Raw genomic sequence first — 11221 nt, 5'->3', positions numbered from 1 at the left:
ATCCAAGATATAAAGGTCTCTATGATTCTCAAATCCATATTCTTCTACTCACAAATCTTACTGGATTTGAAATTAAGAGACCTAGTTTAAAATTACCATACTATTTTTTTTAGGCAAGGCAGGTTGTGAATTCATGGTCCTCCTGCTTCCTTCTCCTTGTTGATTACCAGTGTGAGCCTCCATGACCTATAAAATTATCCTATTTTTAACAAATGCTAGTAACAACATGGTAAGCTTCAGCTTTCTTACATACAGAATAGAAACCAATAATAACTACTTCATAAGGTTGGTATTAGAGAAAATGAGATATTGTACATATGAACACATCTAGACTGACATGAGTTTATTTTCTTCCAATTTCGTTCCATTTCAATAAGTTTTCACACAACATGAATTAATACTTTGAAATTACAGATTTAATTTGTATTTTACCTTACAGACTTGCTACGGTTCTCCAAGAATTTAATTAAAAGTTTATACTAATTTTATTTTGCACTGAACATTTTCAACTCATTCTCCTTTTATTCTTCCCAAATGAAACTTTAACTCTAGTTACATTTACATCTACACCCAAATATTAACATGTGTACCACTCTACCTTTTTTTTGTTGTTGTTGTTGTTGGTTATGAGGCTCGAACTCTGGGCCTGGGTGCTGTCCATCAGCTCTTCAGCTCAAGGCAAGAGCTTTACCACCTGAGCTACAGTGCCACTTCCAGTTCTCTGATGATTAATTAGAGATAAGAGTCTCAGGAACTTTCCTGCCTGGGCTGGCTTTGAACCTTGATGTTTAGATCTCAGCCTCCAGATAGCTAAGATTACAGGCATGAGCCACCAGTGCCTGGCCCCACTCTATCTTTTTAATACTTACATTGAATATGTATAATGTATAGTTTACCATTTATTTTTAATTTTATAATTCAATGGCATTACTAAATAGGACATTCACATTTCTTGATAACTATCACCATTATTACACTTTTCCAAAAAAGGAGCACTGTGCTATACCCCACATTGAGACTTTTGTGCCACTTTATTTATCCAACTCAGTCCTCTTCCTGGAACTGATTGGGATCTTTGCATTTATGAACATTTCCCTTACTGTGTTTATCTAATTTGTATCAAACACTGATCTGAGAAGAATAATCAATGAAATTAAGGAAAATATCCATAAATACTGGAATGAATTTAAAGAAAATACAAAGCCAGGAACCAGTGGCTCACACGTAATCCTAGCTACTCAAAAGGCTGAGATCTGAGGATGGTGGTTCAAAGCCAGCCCAGGCAGGAAAGTCCTTGAGACTCTTTATCTCCAATTCACCACCAGAAAGCTGGAAGTGGCACTGTGGCTCAAGTGATAAGAGTGCTTGAGCTGAAGAGCACCCAGGCCCAGAGTTCAAGCCCTAGGATTGATAGGAGAGAGAGAGAGAGAGCGAGAGAGAGAGAGAATATACAAATAAGCGGTTAAATGAACTCAAAGAGAAGTCAAATAAACAGCTGAATAAAATAAGGCATTGAATATGACAAAGAAACCTCAAAAGATATAGAAATTTTGGGGAAAAAAATCAAACTAAAATCATAGAAATGGAAAGCCTAATAACCCAAATTAAAAGTCTCAGTATAAAGCCTTGATAAAAGGATGGGACAAGTTGAAAATAGAATACAGGGGATTAAAGATAAAGCAGATTAATTAATCTAAAGACAATCAAACACTAAGAGAAAAAAATGGAACACGTGGGACTTCTGGAGTCACCGTTAAAGAATAAATATGAATGAAGCTAAAAGTATATATAATATATTCAATAAAACAATAGTGGAAAACATCCTCAATCTTGAGAAAGAGAGGACCATCTGGGTACAGAAGGCTTTCAGAATACCAAACAGACCATATTAGAAGAAACAAAACAAAAAACCCCTCCAGATCTATTATAATTAAAACACTAGATATATGAAACAAAGAAAGAATGCTGAAATCAGCAAAAGAGAAACTACAAGTCATATCTAAAGGAAAACAACAGAACAGCAGGTACATTTCTTAATGAGAAACAAGGAGCGGCTAGGCGCTGGTGGCTTATGCCTATAATCCTAGCTACTAAGGAGGCTGAGATCTAAGGATCACGGTTCAAACCCAGGCTGGGAAGGAAAGTCTGTGAGACTCTTACCTCCAATAAACTACCAGAAAACCAGAAGTGGCATTGAGGCACAAGTGGTAGAGTTAAAGAGTTCAGGGACAACATACAGGCCCAGAGTTCAAGCCCCACAACTGACAAAAAAAACAAGGAAGCTATACACTGATACATCACGGTCAACATAGATTATTATATCCAGTAAATTCATAATTGAAGGAGAAATTAAAAACATCCATAATAAATAATACTGAGATTCTATCTTGTGCCAGCTAGTATGGCTTTCATCAAGAAAGTAAGCCAGGCGCTGGTGGCTCATGCCTATAATCCTAGCTACACAGGAGGCTGAGAGCTGAGGATCGTGGTTCAAAGCCAGCCCGGGCAGGAAAGTCCATGAGACTCTTATCTCCAATAAACACTAGAAAACCAGAAGTGGTGCTGTGGCTCAAGTGGTAGAGCGCTCACCCTGAGCTGAAGAGCTGAGGGACAGTGCCCAGGCTCAGAGTTCAAGTCCCACAACTGACAAAGAAAGAAAGAAAGAAAGAAAGAAAGAAAGCAAGCAACAAAAAAGCTGGTGAGAATATGCATGTGCATGGGAAACCCTCATAAATTTTTAGTGAGAATGATAACTAGTACTGTAACTATGTAAATAAATTGGAGCTTCCTCAAAAAACTAAAGGTATACTTAATTTAGGGCCTTGATACAGTACTCTTTGGCAAATATGCAAATGAGTGTATACCAACATACAAGAGGATGTTTCTCACCCATATTTATCACAGCACTATTCACTATAGCCAAACTTTGGAATCAACCTAGAAGCTCAGCACCCAATAATAAATGGACAAAGAAAATAAAGTGAATATATACAGTAAAGTATGATCAGCATAAAGCAGCATGAAATTACATTGTGGCAGGAATATGGATGGAACTGGAGATCATTGTTTTGAACAAGATATGCAAAGCTTATACATATATAGACATATACATACAATTTTATATACATATGTACAAGATATAGAATATACACAATAAGTTATATAATATATAATATGTAGTATATATTTATGTAATATATAATTTGATATATTATATATTTACATATTTATAAGCATATATGTATATTATGTATGTTATATAGCACATTGTTATATTTCAATATACCTATTATGACATTATATATAAGACATACATTGCACTTGATATATATTATATACTCTATATTAAATGATAGATGTGGTATATGATATATTATATATATCTGTATATAATCTGCATGTATGTGTGTGTGTATATATATATATATATATATATAATATGTATGTCATAATAGCTGTTTGAAAAGGGGGAGAGAACAAGTGGGGAAATGAAGTATAAGAGAGGGAAAGGGCTGGATGACAGCAGCTCAAGCCTATAATGCTAGCTACTCATGAGGCTGAGATCTGAGGATTGTAGTTCAAAGCCAGCCCAGGCAGGAAAGTCTGTGAAACTCTTATCTCAATAAACCACTAGAAAACCAGAAATGGTGCTGTGGCTCAAGCGGTAGAGTGCTTGCCTTGAGCTGAAGAGCTGATGGACAGCACCCAAGCCTAGAGTTCAATGAATTTATGATTAAAAAAAATTTTTTTTTGGTCCGGTCGTGGGGCCTCAACTCTGGGCCTGGGCGCTGACCCTCAGCTCTTCAGCTCAAGGCTAGCGCGCTACCACTTGAGCCACAGCGCCACTTCCAGCTTTTCTCTTATGTGGTGCTGAGGAATCGAACCCAGGGCCTCAGGCATGGAAGGCAAGTGCTCTACCACTGAGCCTTCCAGCCCCAATTAAAAAATTTTAATGAGCAAATCAATAAAAAAAATTCTGTTTTGGGGGAGTAAAAATGGTTTTCTAATTAATGAACTTTTAGCCAGATTGACCAAGAAAAAAAGAATAACCAAATTAACAATATCTGAACTGACAGAGGTGATACCAGTATAGCTTGTTCTTCAGACGTAAAAAGTTAAAAAGGAAATACTATGAACAACTTCATGGTAGTAGATCTAACAGCTGAGATAAAATGAATGCATGACTTGAAAGATAAGCTCTCAAAGATTAGCCAGAATGTACTAGGTAACCTAAATAGGTGTATCTTATATTGAATTTGTAATTAAATGCTAAGCTGCAAAGCAACATTCATGCCCAGATTGTTATTATTGGTGAATTTTACCAAACATTTTAAGAAGAAAATAATAACAACTCTAAATAAACAGTTCTTTAAAAATAAATCTGAAGAGGGGCTGGGAAGGTGGCTCAGTGGTAGAGCGCTTGCCTTGCATGCCTGAGGCCCTGGGTTCGATTCCTCAGCACCACATAAGCAAAAAGAAAAAAAGCCGGAAATGGCACTGTAGCTCAGGTGGTAGAGCGCTAGCCTTGAGCTGAAGAGCTGAGGGATAGTGCTCAGGCCCAGAGTTCAGGCCCCACGACCGGACACCCCCCAAAAAATAAATAAATCTGAAGAGTGGTGGGCAAATTACAGGCCTATGTCTGTAATCCTAAGTCCTCAGGAATCTGATGATTTGAATCTCTAGCCATTTGGGGCCAATATTATATGTAAAAGGCAAGTAGGTTTCAGTGCACTGTTCCATAAGAAATTAACATTGTGATGCTTTATGGATATTTTAGTATAGATTTTAATGGCTAAGAGTGGTGGTAATAGTTAACATTTTCCAGACTAAATTATTGCTGCCCTGTTTTATGGGATGGAACTCTACAATATCAGTTACCCAGTTGTATGAAGTTTAGAGGCGACACAAATTACTTTCTGAAGACGTTCTCATCCTTATTCCTGTTACTTTATTTCTCTGGCACAACTCCAAGTACCAGGTGGAATGACTTTCTAGCCAGTTTGCATGTTTTAATATTCACCAAAAATGTCAATGCTACCCCCCAGCTCTGCTGATTATTAAAACATAAGGCTCTGTACTTAATTAGTGACAATGAATCGCTGCATTCTAGATTGTTCTCAGGGGGATCATCTCAAATTCAGAGCTGTTCACTATTTCTTAAGTTCAGTTAAAAGTAATACTAAAGTTAAAAGTAACACTAAAGTTACTTCCTAGTTAAAAGTAATACTTCAGTTAAAAGTAACACTAAAGGACTTGACTAAAGGACTTGTCATTCTCCTATTTTTCTGGACACACTGAACTCTATCCTTGGATAGGTGCACACAATCACGATCCATAGGAGAAATTATTTTTCTGGTTTTAGTTAACACACAGTTTTGCTTTCTTAGTTTTTTTTCCTAAGAAATTAGTTCACTTTGGTATTATAAACAATTTAGTTTGAGTAGTATTTGGATTCAGTACCCTACTCCCTGTTCTAGGGCTAAGACTTAGAGGGAAATAGAACATACACATAACTTTGAATTCTGGGGCTTTTGTTTGTTTATTCAGGTTTTGCCAGTCCTGGGGCTTGAACTCAGGGCCTGAGCACTGTCCCTGAGTTTCTTTTTACTCCATGCTAGTGCTCTGGCACTTGAGCCACAGCGTCATTTCCATTTTTCCATTTATGTGGTGCTGAGGAATCGAACCCAGGGCTTCATGAATGCTAGGCAAGCACACCACTGCTAAGCTACCTTCCCACCCCCTGAATTGTTTTTCCGTTTTGTTTTTTTTGCCAGTTCTGGGGCTTGAACTCAGGCCTGGGCACTGTCCCTGAGCTGCTTTTTGCTCAAGGCTAGAACTCTACCACTTGAACCACAGCGCCACTTGTGTCTTTTTCTGTGTATGTAGTGTTAAGGAATCCAATCCAGGGCCTCATGGATACGAGGCAAGCACTCTATCTACCACTCTATCTACCATTCCCAGCCCCTGAATTCTGGTTTTGACATAGCTACTTTTGCTACATTGGTTATAGAATGATCAAATGGTCATGGTCATAACAAAACATAAAATTACTTTTGTTCTTTACATCTTTTAGGAGGTTTTTTTTTGTGCAAACTATTGTGGAACTATTACTTTAATAAAGGATGAGAAAAAAGGTGAAAATATCATATTCTATAACAATTGCTAAAAAGTCTTATTTTCTTTTTTTTTTTTTTTGGGTCTGGTCGAGGGGTCTGAGCTCTGGGCCTGGGCACTGTCCCTTAGCTCTTCAGCTCAAGGCGAGCGCTCTACCACTTGAGCCACAGCACCACTTCCGGCTTTTTTTTCTTTTTGCTTATGTGGTGCTGAGGAATTGAACCCAGGGCCTCAGGCATGCAAGGCAAGCGCTCTACCACTGAGCCACCTTCCCAGCCCAAAAGTCTCATTTTCTATATACTTACCTTGGAGCCAATGGAAACAACACTGATGGAACAACACTGATCTGTGAATCACACTGTCAGTAGTACTAGTGCATCTTGAAGTAGCCCCATGCTGCCACCTGTATGTAAAAGGTCTGTAAATATTCAAAGGAAGAAAAAAAGCTAAGTGATATGGGGAGCACAAAGTATTTTCTTTGCTTCAGTCCATCCCTGTGGTCCATCTCTGTACTCCTCTCTCATGCTAACCTGTGTCCAGGGGTATATAGCTTAAAATCCCAGGTGGTGCACAGATGTCTCCATGAGGTCAAGATGTTACTTTTCTTGGTCTGGTAACCTCTGATCCCCCTGAAAGCCACAACCTTTCCCCAGTGTCCTACCAACACTCACACAAAATCTTCAATAGCTGAAGTGAAGGAAAAGAATTACTTCAAAATGTGCTTGTTAAGAAAGGAGAAGAAATGTCTGGTGCTGGAGGCTTATGCCTATAATCCTAAACTACTCAGGAGACTGAGATATGGGCAGAAAAGTATTTGAGACTCTTTTTTTTTTTTTTTTGGGGTCCGGTAGTGGGGCCTGAACTCTGGGCCTGGGCGCTGTCCCTCAGCTCTTCAGCTCAAGGCTAGCGCTCTACCACTTGAGCCACAGCGCCACTTCCGGCTTTTTTCTTTTTGCTTATGTGGTGCTGAGGAATCGAACCCAGGGCCTCAGGCATGCAAGGCAAGCGCTCTACCACTGAGCCACCTTCCCAGCCCCGTATTTGAGACTCTTATCTCCAATAAACTACTACTCAGAAAGGAGTACTGTGGCTTAAATGGTTGAGCACTAGGCTTTAGCTCAAAGAGGCTCAGAGATGGGTAGGGAGGTGGGGTGGGTTGGGGAAGGGGATGAATGAAAGACAAAGCAGTCACTTTTCCATAGAAATTCTGATATAGGTCTGGCTTGGTGGTAGAGTGCTTGGCTAGCATGAATGAATGAAGCCCTGGGTTCAATTCCTCAGTACCACATAAACAGAAAATGCTGGCTCAAGTGGTAAGAGTTATAGTTTTGAGCAAAAGAAGCTCAGGGATGGTGTCCATGCCCTGAGTTCAAGCCCCAGGAATGGCAAAAAGGAAAAAAAAAGAAATTCTGAAATATTTTGATTACATTTTTAATTTAATTTTTATTAACATAAATTATACAATTGGGTTTCACTGTGATATTTTCATACATGCATATAGTATATTTTGGTCAAATTAATTTGCTCTATTAGTACTTATTTCCTGTTTCCCTTTAAAACATTCTTAGTGATTTCATTGTTATTTTCATATACACACAAACACATACATACACACATGGTAATATAGTTCAGTCATATTCACTCACCATTACCCTCTTCATTCCTCTTAGTTATAAGACACTAGGGGTTTCTAGATGGCACGGTCATGTACTTTCTCCAAATTCAGAAAATATAAAAAACACAGATAAGAGCCATCCTTTTGAGTCTTTACTCCCACTTCCTACATGTGGAATGTGGTACAAGAAATGTTCCTAGGGGCTGGGAAGGTGGCTCAGTGGTAGAGCGCTTGCCTTGCATGCCTGAAGTGGTGCTGTGGCTCAAGTGGTAGAGCGCTAGCCTTGAGCTGAAGAGCTGAGGGACAGCGCCCAGGCCCAGAGTTCAGGCCCCACGACCAGACCCAAACAAACAAACAAAAAAAGAAATATTCCTAATCCCTGCCCCCCCCCCCCCCCCGACTTCTCCCTATCATATCTTTTTCTTTTTTTTGTCGGACGTGGGCCTTAAACTCTGCACCTGGGCCCTGTCCTGGAGCTCTTCAGCTAAGGGCTAGTACTCTACCACTTGAGCCAAAGTGCCACTTCTAGTTTTTTTTTTTCCTGGTTGTTACTTGGAAGTAAGAGTCTCAAGGACATTCTTGCAGGGGCTGGCTTTGAACCCCGATCCTCTGATCTTAGTCTCCTGAGTAGCTAGGATTATAGGTACGAGCCACCAGTGCCTGGCTCCCTACCATATCTTATTCCTATTATACAAACATAAATCCTTGCTAAAACTTCCACCTCAGGCTCTCTTCACAAGACACTCTGAATAATATAATTTAATATAATTTACCTAAGTTGTCTCATGCTTGTAATCCTAACTACTCAGGAAGCTCAGACCTGGAAGACAGAGGCTAAAAACCAACCCAGGCAGAAAAGTCTGCAGGACTCCATCTCCAACTAACCAGCTAAAAGCTGGGCTGGAGGTATGGCTCAAGTGGTATAGCACCAACTAGGAGCAAACTATCTGAGCAAAAGAGCAAAAGACCTGAATTCAAGTCCCAGTACTGGCAAAAAAAAAAAAAAAAAAAAGACTGACAGACAGATTGGAAGACAGGAAGACAGAAATACAGAAAGAAAGAAGGGAGAAAAAAAGCTAGGTTCATGAGGTCTCAGATGGAAGTGATATTAATATTAGGAATTATACTAGAAGCCATTTATGTTACATTCTAGCAAAGAACTTGTCTATTTTTGTCCATGCCCTGAGAATGGGAGACTGAGAATAAAGATAATGGAATAAATTATCTGTAGAGTTTTGTGTGTAAACTAGGGAGATGAGGGAACCTCCTGAGATGGAAGATTAAATGAATTCCCCAAAATTCCACTCATGAACACTGCTGCATTGAGGACTACACAGAGATTTTGGGAGACATTTGCAATCTAACCCATAATAGCTCTCAACTGTAGTCTCATCATTCCCTTTTATTTATATTTGTAATCTAGTTAATTTTGTTCTAACCTAATCTTTCTGGTAATATTATGCTAAACATAAAAACAATTACCTAAGCAGGGTGCTGGTGGCTCACACCTGTAATTCTGGCTACTCAGGAGGCTGAAATCTGAGGATCATGATTGGAAGCCAACCTATGCAGGAAAGTCCATGGGACTCTTATCTCCAATTAACCACTCAAACCAAATGTGATGCCTCGGCTTTAAGTGGTCTCTCTAAGTGGCCTCTCCTTTTTTTTTTTTTTTTTGGTCAGTTGTGGGACCCAAACTCTGGGCCTGGGCGCTGTCCTTCAGCTCTTCAGCTCAAGACTAGCACTCTACCACTTGAGCCACAGTGCCACTTCTGGCTTTTTCTGTTTATGTGGTGCTGAGGAATCGAACTCAGGGCCTCTTGCATGCAAGGCAAGCACTCTATCACTGAGTCACCTTCCTAGCCCCTGGCATCTCCCTTCTATATTTTCTCCTTTCTGTATTTCTTACCCTACAATGATTACCAATTTGCCCTCTACTTATACGAATTAACATTATTTTTGCTTCCATATATGAATGAAAATATTTAGTATCAGTCTTTCTGGGCATAGGTTATTTCACTTAACACAATTATCTTTTAGTTCTGTTTATATAAATTACAGGTTTCATTCTTTTATGGATGAATAGTATCCTATTATGTAGGTATATATATATATCATATTCTCTTTTGTGATTCATCTGTTCATAGATACCTTGGTTGATATAATAACTTGGCTATTCGGGCTGGGAAGGTAGATCAGTGGTAGAGTGCTTGCCTTGCATGCATGGGGCCCTGGGTTCGATTCCTCAGCACCATATAAGCAGAAAAAACCAGAAGTGGCACTGAGGCTCAAGTGGTAGAATGCTAGCCTTGAGCTGAAGAGCTGAGGGACAGCACCCAGGCCCAGAGCTCAGGCCCCATGACTGGCAAGAAAAACAAAACAAAACAAAAAACAAAAACAAAAACTTGGCTATTTGAATAGTGTAATAAACACAAGATTTGTCAGCCAGGCACTGGTGGCTCATGCCTGTAATCCTAGCTACTCTGGAGGCTGAGATCTGAGGATAACGATTTAAAGCCAGCCTAGTCAAGGAAAGTCCAGGAGAATCTTATCTCAAATGAACCACCAGAATACCAGAAGTGGTGCTGTGGCTCAAGTAGTAGAACACTCGCCTTGAGCTGAAGAGATCAGGGACAGTGCCCAGACAAAGAGTTGAAGCCCCAAGACCGACAAAAAAACAAAACAAAAGCATCTCTCAGGAATAGCGCCCAAGTCCTGAGTTCAAGCCCCAGGACCAGAGCATGCGCGTGCATACAAACACACGGACACACACAAGTACATTTGTGTCTGATATACTGATTTCATTTATTGGATATATACTTAGTAATGGGATAGGTGAACCAGACAGTATTTCTATTTTTAGGTTTGTGTTATTTTTATACTACTTTCCACAATGGCTGTGTTAATTTATATTTCCATCAACAATATTTAAGAGTTTCCCTCTTTTACATATCTGGTAGTATTTGTTATTTTAATTTTGTCTTTTTCATGATAGTCATTATAACTGGAAATAACTCATTGTGGTTTTTGTTTTTGCTTTCGTGTGTGTGTGTGTGTGTGTGTGTGTGTGTGTGTGTGTGTACGTGCGCACGCGTGCGCTAGTCCTGGGGCCTGAACTCAGGGCCTGTGGATTCTCCCTAAGCTTTTGTGCGCAAAGCTAATACTCTACCCCTTGAGCCACAGCTCCACTTCCAGGTTTGGGGTGGTTAATTGGAGATAAGAATCTTATAGATTTTTCTTCCTAGGCTGGCTTCAGACTGCATCCTCAGATCTTAGCCTCCTGAGTAGCTAGGAATATAGGCATGAGCCACCAGTGCCCTACTTTGTTTTGCTTTTTAGAGAGGATCTTACTGGCCTAGAACTCACTATCTTCTCAGCCTCTTTAGTGCTATGGTTTTAATCTACATTTTCCCAAGTTAGCCATTTGTAATCTTCTGAGAAATATCGATTCTGATTATTTTTCCATCAAAGGAAAACAGTATTATTTTTTGC

The sequence above is a fragment of the Dipodomys spectabilis genome, unplaced genomic scaffold, assembly GCF_019054845.1.
Source record: "Dipodomys spectabilis isolate Male_0828 unplaced genomic scaffold, ASM1905484v1 ptg000108l, whole genome shotgun sequence".
NCBI classification, from domain to species: domain Eukaryota; kingdom Metazoa; phylum Chordata; class Mammalia; order Rodentia; family Heteromyidae; genus Dipodomys; species Dipodomys spectabilis.
Note: the sequence above shows the minus strand (reverse complement) of the source record.